The following is a 14,156-nucleotide window of genomic DNA, read 5'->3' on the forward strand; positions in this document are numbered from 1 at the left end:
GCCTGACAAACACAGTCATCTTGTCCTACACGCCGCATCAACACTGGCTGTCTTGCTGATCCTTGAAGCATCAATGTCATTTCCATCCTTCAGCCTTTCACGAGCTGTTCCTCTGTGAGGGTGACTCACTTCCTAGCCCTCAGAAGCCTATCAGCTTCTTGTGTCTTAGTATCTCTCTAAATGCCACCTCCTGAGAAAGGCCTTGAGAGGTTAAAATCACCTGCCCATGATACCATCATCATTCTCCAACCATCTTTTTTATGACCATCGTATCGCTCCTATCTTTTTTTTTTTTTTTTGCCAATCAGTTTAAGCTTATGAGGTTGCTCAGGTTAGCCTTGAATTCATGACCTCGCCTTCGCAAGTGCCACGACCTCCGGTAGGAGCCACTTTGGACCCCCCGCGTTGCTCCTATCTTTATTGTACATATAAATCTATTTACGTGTTTGCACTTTGTCTTCTCTCCAGAATGTAAACTCCAGGAAGGTGCGTGTTACAGATGCCTCTGTTTCAAGTACCCGAAAAACCACCTGCCACAGAAACTCAATAAATATTTTATTAAATAAACAAATAAATCTGTAGGGTCACATACCCTTTGTTAATAGCAGGTATACACAGGCATGTAGAATTGTAGATGTCTCATCCTTCTTTTTTATGGTCTGTTTTTTTCTGACCTCGAAAGAGCAAAAGTAAATCTTGTAATTTTGAAAAGCAATTTGATTTCTCTTATCTTAAATAAATAACAATTCAAGGGGCTAAAATAGAATATAACCCTTCAAGGAGCCAGCAAGAACCTCTCATAGCCCATTTTCAAGTGAAACCTCAATTGGTAATGGGTCTTTCTTTTCCCTTTGAGTCAATTTTGGACACCTCTCCTTGAAGCTGTTACTCAGTCTAGAAAAAGACAAAAAGTTAAGTTTGAAAGAGTCAGATGCATAATTTCTTATGCTGGAGTTTACCAGAAAGACTTGGAAGGTAAATCCACTTTTTTTGCTTTGCCAAGGTTGGGTTGTATTAACTTAAAAAGAAAAACAACTAAAAAATCTTGGTCTTGAAGAAATGTCTTATGGTATAGATTCTTTCTTTATTGGGATCTTGTTCCAAGGACTTAGAAGGTAAATTTATTCTCTTTGTCTTGCCAGGGTTTGGCTATATTAACTTTAAAAAAGAAAAGAACTAAAAAATCTTGGTCTTAAAAGTAATGTCTTCCAGTAGAAACTCTCTCTCTATTAGGCTGTAGTTTTCAGACCTGTTGAAGTTTAAATTTCTGTTTACCTCCAAAATAATATTGACTGCAAGACAAAGGAAGACTTTGGCATTTTCAGATATTTTTGAGTGTGTAAGTCTTTGCAAGAAGGAAACAGCTGATAAATACTCATCTGTACTTAGGAGGACCTAAAGGAGGTTCTTAAAAGAATTTCAAAGCCCAAAAGTACAAAATGATGACTTCATCCTGGCCATGTCACTTAGGAGCAGCAATTTATCTGAGAACTTTGACCGAAAGTGAGAGACTCCCATGTAAGCCTAGAGCAAGTGTTAACTAAACCTATAAAGCTAAGCCAGAATCTGTGACAGCTAAGGAAAATTCTATTACCCATATGACCATACCTCTTTTTTCAAAAGCATCCAAACTTGTAATGATTGGTGGCAAATGTTACAACTGTTTATTTTCAGAACAAGATGTCAACTTAGAAAAATGTTTTAAACCAGCACTGGTGAATATCAGTCTCATGAAAGAGTATGATTCCATGGAATCATTTCAGGTGGAAAATGTTCGATTTTATGCAAGCATCTGAAATCACCTTCTACATCCTTTTGAGGATTTTTCAGGAGAAAATATGTGTAATATTCCAATTGACATGTTGGTAGAAACACTGTAGACTTTGTGGGCAACATGGAAAATACATATATATTAACATATCTCAGAAATCATTCCCACACTAAAGTTAAGGAATGAATTCAAACACTCCAAAAACATTTATTTGTTTTCTTCCCAAGTTTCCTGAAACAGAGTGTTCAGATGAAATATTTCACTACATGAAACCATTTATTTTGGTAGCATTTCCACCATTAACCTTAGATCATCTCCTAAAGACAGCCAGGAAAGAGACAAATAAACACAGCTCATTCATTATGAAGTGTGAAAATAGGACATTTTATAAACAAAGTGTTTTCTATTCAGAAAGAAACCATGTAATTTTAGCAAGGTACGCAGTGGGTATTATTCAGCCAAGTACAAAGCATTCACCTCAAAATATTTATTGATATTATTTATACTATGATTATCAAAAAAAAAAAAAGACTCAGACTTATGATTGAGCCAAACAAGATGGATGCTTGCCTGAACTTTATGATGATCCCTTGGTCCTAAAATTTACCAACGTGTAAGTATAATTATTTAAACTAAGCAATCCATAAGACTTCATTGAATACCCACTATGTTTCTAGCCAATTCCAGGTAATTCAATTGATTTAAACATTAGAGATTGTTTCTGCCATGTGATAGAGAATAGAATACTTATTCCCTCTCTTCATGTCTCCATAAGGGAGTTTCTGTTCCTTGGGAGAGTATTAGAGTAGTGCTTATAGAATATCTTTCTATGTCTTCAAGAATAGCAGTGCCTAAATTGATAAAAGAAGTGTTGCATCTTCATAAGCCTGGCCTGGAATCCCTTCTCTATTCCAGGCCATCCAGCCCACATGTTGGATACATTCTCTTCTGTCTTCTTTTTCCACATAGTTTTTGTTCTTTGGTGGGGGCCTAGGCCTAGACAGCAAAACTCCAGTCTAGAAATTCTCTTGCCCCAGTATTGGTACCCAACAAGTGTGAGGCAGTCTTTTCTTTCAGATAGCTGGATGAGTGACTGTGAAGACTCCATAAAATGTAGATTGTAATAGATTTGTTAAAAGGATAAAATGAGTTAATACAAGTAAAACACATAGTTTACTACTGGGTAAGACCCCCATTTTCTTACTCTATATGGGTTCTGAACTACAGACTGGGAAGGTATTGAGAATCCAGATTACCTTAGAATATAGGAATATAGAATCCAGGAATTTTGTTCTTTTTATCACCCCTATAATTTCAAGAGCTAAATCAAGGCCTATCAAATAGGTGGTGCTTAGAAATTTTATCAACTGAATAAATTATCTGTTGTTGCAGAATCAGGCCAAATTCTTCAACTCACTTTGTCATACCTTAATCTTCATGTCTCTGAATCAATTGTCAATTTCTTAATCTACCGTCAGTTGTGAGTTCGGTGGGAGATGGATGTGATTTACTGGGCCCTTAAACAGCACCATTCTCAATGGACCATGAATTGACTGGAATACAGACTTTAACATGAAACAATAATAGAGTAGGAAGTACTGTATTATACTGATGTTGACCATTAGTACAATAGAAACTCAATCAGAAATTAGTGAAAACTGTGGTAGTCCAGAATTTGAGCTAAGCTTTAAGAAAATGATAGATTTAGACATTCAAATAAGTAAGCATACCAAAAATTCACTGCCAACGGCTAAGGGAAAGGATCCTTCCTGTCTTACTTCTTACTGTGTCACAATGTCTAGCACATAGCTGACATTCACTCAGTAGTAGTAGAATGAATGGTATTGGATGGTAACATCAAATCAGCTAGGTGAATAGAATGTGGTAGAAACACGATGTCATGGGAGCATAACAGAGCTGCATGTGAACTCTAGCTTCACTATTTAATAACTTTATGACTTAGGACAAAGTGGATTTAATGCTCTTAGTCTCAGGTTTCTGATCTGAAAAGAATGGCACAGTGGAAGTATCTTCATAAGAATGCTAAAAAGGAGTTTTAGTGGGTGCTGTACTGTGGCTTGAATGTGTCCTTTAAAAAGCATGTGTTGAAACTACGTCTTCAATGAAGTGGTACTGGGAGATGCAGCCTAATGGGAGGTGTTTGGGTCATGGGAGCATCATTCTTATGAATGGATTAATGCCATTATCACAGGAGTGGATTCATTATCATGGGAGTGGGTTACTTTAAAAAGGAGGAGTTCAGCCTTTCTCTCTCTCTCTCTCTCTCTCTCTCTCTCTCTCTCTCTCTCTCTCTCTCTCTCTCTCTCTCCCCCTCTCTTGCACCTTGCACCATGGAATGACACAGCAAGAAGGCCCCCTCCAGATGTTAGAACTTCAATCTTTGACTTCTCAGCCTCTACAAATATGAGAGAGAAATTTATGCTCATTATAAATTATTCAGTCCATTATAGTATTCTGTTATAGCAGGACAAATGGACTAAGACACTGCGTTGCCCTGATTTCTGCTGGGTGTGCCACTGGCTGACAACTTCAGCTCTCAATGTAATCTGAGAAATGACCTCAGTCAATGTACTATGCTACAATTGGCTCCTATTGTCTTGTAGGGATCAATTGTGGCCATCTCTTTCCAATTCTGTGTTCAATTGGCAGCTAGAAATCAGTGAAGTTGGGAGTATTTATGCAAAAGTTCAGCTTTCTTTTTGTTTTCCTGAAAGGGCCAGATAGTAAAAATTTATGGCTTTGCAATATTCTCTGTTGTAATTACTCAATTCTACCATTATAGGAACCATAAATAACATGTGAACAAATAAGTGTAGCTGACTTCCAATAAAACTTTATTTACAAAATCAGGTGGTAGACCAGCAGGCTGTGGCTTGTCAATGCCTTCTTTACATCATGAAAATTAGTAAATATTACAAATAAGTGCTTTCCCCCCTTAGATTGACAGTTGTTAAACATTTACCAGTCCATCACAAGAAGTCAATTCACACAAGGTCACAGTCCCTTTCCTAGAGCAAGTTGAAACTAACGACTGTTCCATGTGGAAACATGTGAGATTAAAAAGCAGACTCTTTGCCCATCTGAGACAACTAAGAAAGGTCATCCCAGCTGGAAAGCTCCCTGTGGAGTAGATTGAAGGCTTTGCTGTGATTGTATTTTGGCTTAACTTCTTTGTCTGCATAACCCTGCTTCATTCTCTTCTTCCCCCAGCATCGGTCCTTACATCCCTTGTTGGCCACCACAACACACCAAAAATTAGGATTAAGTTACACTCTCTCCTGCCCAGAGAAGCACTTGGCCCACTAAGGGTGGAAAGGGACTACCTAAATATGTCAGAGGACTTAGACAAAAAAATTGGCAGGAGCTGGGAGAGTATATATGAAACTAGAGTCTGAGGATGTTAATCCAGGAAGTGGAAAATCCAGTTAGGTAAAGAAGAGTTTATCAATATGGGAGCATTCCTCCAGAATATAGCATCTGACACACTGTCACCACAGAGTTGGTACTAACTCATTGGTAGGATATATTTTTGACCTTAAAGAAAGGGATGCATAGGGAAGCACTAAGGGAAGCATAAATTCCAGAGTTGCCATAGCAGATATTCCAGTTATGCGTTTGCCTTTCCAAGGCACAGAGTCAGCCAGACACACTAACTGAGTGCTTACATAGTGTTTGAGTTACTGAAACATGATCCCTTAAGAGGACACAGCAAGAGACTTTTGAATTAAAACTGCCACTTGGGCCCTTTGAGTTTCTTCTGTCCAATGCATGACAGGTAAGAAAAGCAGTCACCATCCTGGCTGAAAAGTCATGATTATTAGGGGCTTCGACCCTCAAACATGAGAGGCAGAATGACCCAGACTAGCAGAGTTACTAGCTAAGAGTGAGGGAATCTAAGACTACACAGAAGACTATGAGGACAAGCTGTGGCCTGAAAAACAACTACAGTGACATCTAGTTCATTATACTAGTCTTCCTGTAAGCTTTTCCAAGACAAAGAGTCCTCTCAGAAACCTAGAGCTGCCCATATAGAACTTATAGAAAGAAGAGGATCTGAACTAAAGGGGTGGACTGTAGTGCACATTGTGTTGCACCACCTTGAACCTCCCGTTAGGACGACAGGTCTAATTTCATCAGGTGAAAAAAGTTTCGATGCCTTATAGCTCTGAGTCCCCTCTGGAATTAGAACAGATAAAGTCAGAAATTCCTGAATCCCATAACCATTTGATGAGGGGATAAAAAAGGAAGCCCCTCTTACCCCAACTCAAGACAACCCTAATAGGTCATCTCAGTTCAGAGCTCTTTATGGGATCAGCTGGAACCAATAGTGTTACTGCAAGTAGCCCCAATTCTCTCTGTCCATTCCTTCCCTTCCCCCACAGATGTTAAAATCAAGCACAGTCTCTAATAGACTTTCATACTAATCTCAGTTACAAAGTTGGCTTCCTTGGGAACCTGATCTGAAACCTGATTAAATGAAATGATGTCCCTAAAGTGCCAGACATTAAAAAGGATCTTATCATATGTGGGTTTGATCTCCTAATATACCTAAGAAAACATGAGTTTTAAGCAACAGCATTAAAAATGTTAAAAATAACAACACCTATTATTACTAAGTGCTTACTCAATAGTAAACTAAGTGCTTTACATACATTAACTCATTTCATCCTCTCAACAAGTCTATTATAATCTACATTTTACAGAAAAGTAAAGGAAGCACAAGGGAGTTAATTAACTTCCTCAAGTTCACATGCTTATCCATTACACTTTACCAGATTGGGTTTGAATATGGCTCTAAAAGAGATATATTTGTAAGAGAAGTTTCATAATAATCCCTTTCCTTTTTAAGTCCTGTCAGCCTAAAATTTGAGCCTTTTTAAGATGGCAAAGATTTTCTGCTATTGTACATGAACTCATATTCATTGAAAAATCTCATCTGAAGTTATTCTGAGAGGGGAAGATAAGCTAGTCATTTAAAGAAGTATATTACAAACAGTAAACAGAGTCTATACCATTCCTCATTCTTGGAAAACACATACACCATGGGCAAAATGTGTTTCTGAGATGTAAAGTTGTGTAGTAACTTGGCACTAAACTAAGGCCTCAACTTTTATTTTACTTCATCCTAAACAGCTGGCAGATAGATAACTGGCCATTGAGACCATGAGTGGCTGAATTTCAGTAATGATGAGATAATCAATATTCCTGCTATTCCACATAACAAAATGTACTGCTTCAGTTGAGGTGGTATTGGTCCTATATTTTATATAGCTGGTAACCAAGTCAATACAAAATGATGCCTTATGTGTTTAGTGAGTGTTGACCATATGCTGGAGACTGTGCTAGGCACTAGCATTAAGAATACAGTAGATGCAACATCTTCCTTAAGAAGCTTCAGTCTAAGTACGTGGATCTTAAACTTCAATTATTTCCATCCTACTTTCAACGTTTTTGGTATATTCACATGCTGTACGTACTACAATATTCTCACTGTAGCTTTAATCATATTCTTTTACTTAAATTTACATTAGAAAGTATATAGTAGCTCTGAAAATTAAAGTTATCCCTTGCCATAAAAACAAAACTTTCATATAAACCAATATAAATATATAATTATGAATAGTTTTTGAGATTAAGTGTTTAAAAAATAAAATCATTGTGAATTTCACTAGTGATGCATGTGCCACATTTACTGGCCTCATAGAAGGAGAACAGGTATGCGGAGAAAGTAGGAAAATGTAATATGACAAACTGGTAAAGAACATGGACCCTAAAGCTAAATGCATTTGATTCAAATTTTAGTTCTGGCACTTAGCACTTATTAGTTACATGACTTCCGGAAAGTTAACCTCAATTTCCTCACCTGTAAAATGAGAATAACACAGTATTTAACTCATTGGGTGATTGTCACGATTAAATTAATTAAATAGCTTAGGCTTGTGGCTAGCACATCATTAGCATAATAAAAAGGTTAGTTATTATTGTTAATATTGCAGTATGTCAAGTTATGGCAGGGGAGTCTATGCAGGATGAGTCTCAATTCCATCAGAGGGAATTAGAAAAGGTTTCACAGAGGAGATGCCCATCACAGGACTGATAAGTAGGGGTTTATTGGCCCTATGAAGCATGAGATGGTAATCATTCAGGCAGAGAACACTAAGCTAGCATCACCTCATTTTTTTCTCTTCTCTGATGAACTCACTCAGTGGACATCTTTTGGTTTTGCTGCCCCCTTTCCTCCAGTGACAGCACTTTGAGCTTTCCTTGGATGACTATTCTTTGCTCACTCTTGGCACACACAGATAGGGTAGGACTGAATCCATTCCCAGCTCCTGATTGGGCAAGTGAGTCAGATCTGTGCAACCATTCACCTGGCCATGGAGATAAGTGTGGTCAAAATTGAACACGTCAAAGTGAATCTCAGGACCCTGTATGGAACCTCTAGAAAGAAGAGTGCTTTTGGCTTCCTAGGGCTGCTGTAGAAGTATCACAAACACTTCTCTTTGTTAAGAGCAACTTAACAAAAATTTGTTATCTCACAGTTTTGGAGGCCAGAGGTCCAAAATCAAGATGTTGGCAGGCTGTGGTTTCTCCGAAGGCTTCGGGGAAGGTCTTATCCCAGGCCACTCTCCTAACTAGTTGTAGTTCATTGGCTTATGGCAGTATAACTCTACCTTTACATGGCTTTCTCCTGGGTCCCTTGGGCATGGCTGCATCCAAATTTCTCCTTTTTATAAGGACACCAGCCATGTTGGTCATAGACCCAGCATACTCCAGTATACTCCAGCATGACCACATCTTAACTACTCACATCTGCAATGACTCCATTTTCAAATAACAATACATTCTGTGGTATTGGGTGTTAGGACTCAGGAATCTTGGGAGAACCACAATGTAACCCATAACAAAGAGGTTCTCATTACATGGGATTTAAAGTTGATAATATATAAGTCTGGTGCTTCTGGGGTTTCTAGATGGGGAAGAAATACCCTCCCTGGGAATAAAGCCAACTCAGAGAAAATAAGCACCGAGAGACAACACAGGTTCCTACTGTCATTATCTGAGTGCCTGGATCTAGCTATGCCTAAAGTTTGATCCCTGAACTTTTCAGGTACAAGAGCCATAACTCCTTCATTTTTTCAAAAAGCTAACATTAGTTAGAGTTGGGTTTCTGTAACATTGAAATAAAATAGTCCAGTCTAAAATAAAATCTTAAGCCACTTAGATTTTTCAAATTTTTATAAATAAATTCTAGGTTCCAGAAAAGGATGGGTTTATTAAAGAAATAGGAACTTAAAACAGGTTTAAGCCAGTTTTGAAAAGCCACTGCCTTTTAGACACATCCTTTTATATCTTGTGTAGTAGCTGTTAGTAGTTTGTGACATTTCTAGTCTGTCCTGGGTGTTACTAGTACCTGACAGGTCAGCCCTGTCACCTCCATAAAAGCAATGAGCATCCATACCAGGAAACTCTATGGTGTGGAGTCCCTTTGAGAATTACTGATGTCACACTAAATCTCATCAGCTGTATTTATTCTCTCTTCATCTCTGCCATTTGAGGCTCTTCAAAAAAAGAAGTCTGATTATTTTTACATGAAGATAGCTTCTCCTTGCTCCTGTGATTTGAAAATTGTAAACCAAAGCTTAATTCTAGGAGAGTTCATTTGTCCTCATGGCAAGTATAATTAAAATATAAATCTCTAGGGGGAATACCTGGAAAATTAAGGTTATTGTTGACATTATTATTAATTAATAATTATCAAATACTCACTTTAAAAAATGATTAGCCTTTAGATTTTGATAGCCTCCATTATCCTCATTAGGTAATGGTGAAATAAAGATGAATGAATCCTCAAGCTGATGAATTAGTGATTAAGGCAGTCCAGAAGAATTCAACCTAGATTCTGTATCCAGCAGGCTTCCACATCAGCCTGTGGCATTCTCTTAGCTGGCTAGATTTTGAGTAAGTGTTTGAATGAGATTAACTCTTAGAACAGTGATTTCATTGGAGGTAAAGTCTGGTAAATAAAGAAGAAAAAAAATACAAAACCACATTAAATCCTTTCAGCAATATCCCACTGAAGGTCCCCAGAAGGTGGTATCAGAATGCAACCTGCATGAAGTTTCCGAAACACCCTTCTATAATCTTGTCACAAGCGAAAGAATTTTCTAAGGAAACATCTAATGATGTTGATAAGGGCCATGCACATGAATCTATGAGGAACCTAGACCTCTTGGTTTAGATTTGGTATGACAGTATTGTGTGTTAAATAAATACCAATAAATTATTAAAACATATTGGTTGTATCGTAACACAGAGCCTTAACAATGTATTATGTCAGTATGTACAGCTCTCGCTCAGGGAAATTCTCCATCTCTTTAATTCAGGCATTGACATCCTGTGCCAGCACAAAGCTTTTTTTTATTTGAGATTGACACATGTCTAAAATTGCTTAGATTTTGTGTTGTGCTCTTAATACTTGAAACTCGGCAAATGAAATTCTATGCCACTGTGCATGAACAATGCCTTACAAAAAAAAAAAAAAAAAAAGAATCTTAGCCTGGGGGTTCAACTGGAGGATTGGAGAAACAAAAAGTGCTTTCACTACTATTGCTTCAAGTTGGGGGAATAATTACTTTGCTTGAGGAAAAGGGAGGGCCATTCCTAGCCCCTTGGAAAAACAGTATGTTTGTTAGGCCTTAAATTAGATCATTAAATGCAAGAAGGGTGTTGTATATGGATCCTGGGTCATGTCAACATAAGGGCTGTCTGTGTCATGGTGAGGATGTGTTAGTCCTCATCTGATAACTATTCAGGAGAGCTTTTTTGCTCTGTTTTATTCTGACATGCCTGGGTAATTGTGGTAACCCTGATGAACTCTCCTTTCTCTACCTGAGGATAAACTTCCTCCAGTTTACTTTCCAAAGGCATTATTATCCCTTCTACTTTGGCTATAGTTTTATTTTCATGGGATTTTCTCAAAATAACATTTCAGGTATCAAGCATTGCTTAATGCCCTTGAATGTCACCATGCTACTGATGGAAAGAGGGAGTCTGGCCAAAACTGGGACTCCCAAGATACGCGTGGATATCAAATCTCACTTAGCGCCTTGGCATTTCACATCTCATAGCCACAAGGTTGTCGCTATATTCAGTTTTTGATGCCACAGTTTTGTTTCAATCTCAACTGTTGGGAAGAAAAGAAGAATAGTTTGCTTAAGATGGAAAATCTTTTTGGACAGTGATCTGGATGCTACTGTGGGGCAATCTGGGGATCATGAGCATAATGAGCACACATTCTTTAGGAAGGAATTTTGACCTTTTCTGCCTTGCTGCTCAGTATTAATTTCCCATCCTCCAGTGCACAAAACAGCCGTCCCAGATGCCCTAGCATTTCCCCAATAAACCATTTTGCTTCAAGCTTCCATGCCTTTGCACATGCTGTCTTTGCTATTTGAAGTGCTTTCCCCATCTTTTGAGAAAATTCCTGTCCATTCTTTCAGAATCAGCTCCAGAATCTTTACGAGATCTCTGCTTCCTGGAGAAGTACCCCCAGTATGCTTAATTTATAATGAATCTCTTCACATTGCTTATGTCTTGTTTCTACCTCCTCAAATGTTTGCTTTTTGAATCCTGACGCCAATTGGAACTAGCCGTCAGGAGCTGTTTCTATATGCCAAATCCTGGAGTCAGCGCTTCCAGGCATCAAGCCATTTACTCTTTGCCAAAATAATGCTATATAGGCTATTATCCCCATTGTTCAGATGTGAATCCTGAGACTCTGAGAAGTTAAGTAACTTGCCTGGTATCACACAGTTAATAAGTCACAGATCCAGGACTTAATCCCCTGAAGCTGACACCAAGTATGACACAATTGATTTATCACCACAGTAAAATTTTTTGTTTTCCGCACTTCTCCTGCAGCATTTGATATATAGTTGGTGCTGTGATAAATGAGCAAATGTTTGGATTATAAAGCCATTTGTTATGCTATATAGCCCATTCTACATTGGGAGATGGAATGTAAAATGATGTACAATACAGTCTTCTATAATGGAGACTATTAAGATAGAACAGAGAGAATATTGATGAAACAATAATAACAGCGATGATAGTTAAGATCTTGCATATTTGCCCTGTGCCAGGTACTGGTCTACACCTTATGTAACTCTGCGTGAAGCTCTACAGATGAGCTTGAGGAAAGTTAAGGGACAAACTGAGGGTCAAAAGTTAGTAAGAGTTAGCATTAAATCTCGAACCTCAAATTACCCCCAAGCCAGCATACTGAAAAAACTATACAGTCACACTGGAAGGAGGCTGCTGATATAAACCGTTTGTATTTAATATGCTCCATTTTGCAATAGATAGACAAAGTCCTTTGCCTGTAATTTAGATAGTTTGAACCCTCACTGTGGCTTCGCTTCCCCTGAGTTGGGTGATACGAGATGAGTAGTTTTCCTTTTTGGTCTTGGTTTTCTGAAAAAATTCCATTCTAGTTCTGAGACTCGATATGTTCCTGACAAGTTATGCAACAGCCTGCAGTAGCTGGTGGACCTTCCCTCTCGGCTACAAGCCCTTTGACAGCTCAAGGATTTGGTGTTTGTCACACTGTGCCTGGACACTTTTTCCCACTTCTCCCATGCGGCTTACTCTTCAGGTCTCAACCCAAATGCCGCTTCCCAGAAAAGATATCTCTGGCCTCAAGTTGACCTCCATTGCTACCCTGCCCCCCGCATTACTTCCCCTATATAGTTTCCAGAAGTTGAAATTACTACAATTGTTCCTTTACTTGCTTTTTTCCTATTCCCACCACTGAAATACATACCCAGGAGGACAGGGCTCTGGCTGTCTTTTTTACCATGGTAAACTCATGCCTCAGACAGTGCTTGGCACTTACTAGGTGCTCAATAAATATTTTTTATTGTTACTGTTTTCAGTCATTCTAAGTAAAATAAATATTGTTCGTTTTTTTCAGTGATTGCAGATAAAATCGGCCAAAACTTTAGTGCCTCACACATCTTCATAAATTTCCATTTTCACTGGATGCTCATTTCTCAATACCTGCAATTACCTTTCCACCCCACCCCATTCTCAATCCTTAAAACTTAGTCCTGCTTTCCATCCAAGGTGGAGGAACGGCAAATGGCTGGCTGATTAAGCAATTAGCCAGGCAAGCAATTCTTTCTTGAGCAAGTGAGTCATTGCAGGTTCAGAAACTAGGCATTCACACTGGAAACCACCCAGGCAACTTTGTTCTTGAGTACCCTTGCCTAATGTGGTTTAGTGAAAACCCTTGCATCGCTTTTAATTTCCTCTTAAAGTAATGCATACCATTTAATCAGGGTTCCCGCCCTTTCTATTGTTAGAGCCAGGGGCTGGTTTATAAAACATGAAGACAAGAAATAGCAGTTGACTCAAGACCTACTGGAGGGTTCTGCATTCCCTGCTGAGGCGCCTTTGTTTGTGGAACTGCATTGTTTTGTTTCTGTGTTTATATTTAGAGCAGTGCACAGAGAAGGGAAAGAGGGGCAGGAATGAATGAGTTTACAAACATGTTAGTGATATAATTAAAAGGGCAGTAAGATGCCATGTAAATAAATAGTAACTGGGGGGAAGGGAATAGCTGAGTGAGGGAAGACCAAGGAAATTCAGGAAATATGAGGCTTCACGAAGAGCAATAAGGCTGCTTGGCTGTGAGTGTCATGCTGTCCCCAAGCTGTCCAAAAAAAAAAAATTCAAAAGTAACAACAGATGTTTTGATAAATGAGTACCACTGATTGAAGGCTTGCATTGGCACAGTTAAAAGCCCTTTTACCCATTTAATACACATAGCAGAACTCTGAAATAAGTACTCTGATTATTCCCATCTTTCAAGCGATAAAACTGAGGCAGGGATGTGAAGCCACTTGCCCAAAGTTAAACAGGTAGCAAGAAGTAGGGCTAGACCTGGAAATCATTCTGCCTGGCTCCAGAGCCCATTGCTTTAACAACCTCGCTCTCCTGCCTCTCCAAAATTAAAATCTTTTCAGAATTAATCATGTGAAATTGCCAATCTTGGGTCATTTTCTGTTTACAAAAAGTAGCCATTTCACGTGATTCAACCTAACGCAAAATTATACAAATACGGAATTCCTCCTCCTGCTGTCCAAACATGTGTACTTATAGAACTTTCCAGTACACACACCTACGTTGGCACACCTAGACAGATGTTCATAATTTTATGTTGTGTTGTTTACAAGACTGGGAAAATATGCTCAAAAACATTCCTTGGACAACACTGCACAGATACTCTTGTGCACATGTGTGACTATTTCTGGAGGCTGGCTATCTGGAAGCAGAATGCTAAATCATACACTTTCCCTCA

This window comes from Callithrix jacchus, chromosome 5, assembly GCF_049354715.1.
Source record: "Callithrix jacchus isolate 240 chromosome 5, calJac240_pri, whole genome shotgun sequence".
Taxonomy (NCBI): Eukaryota; Metazoa; Chordata; class Mammalia; order Primates; family Cebidae; genus Callithrix; species Callithrix jacchus.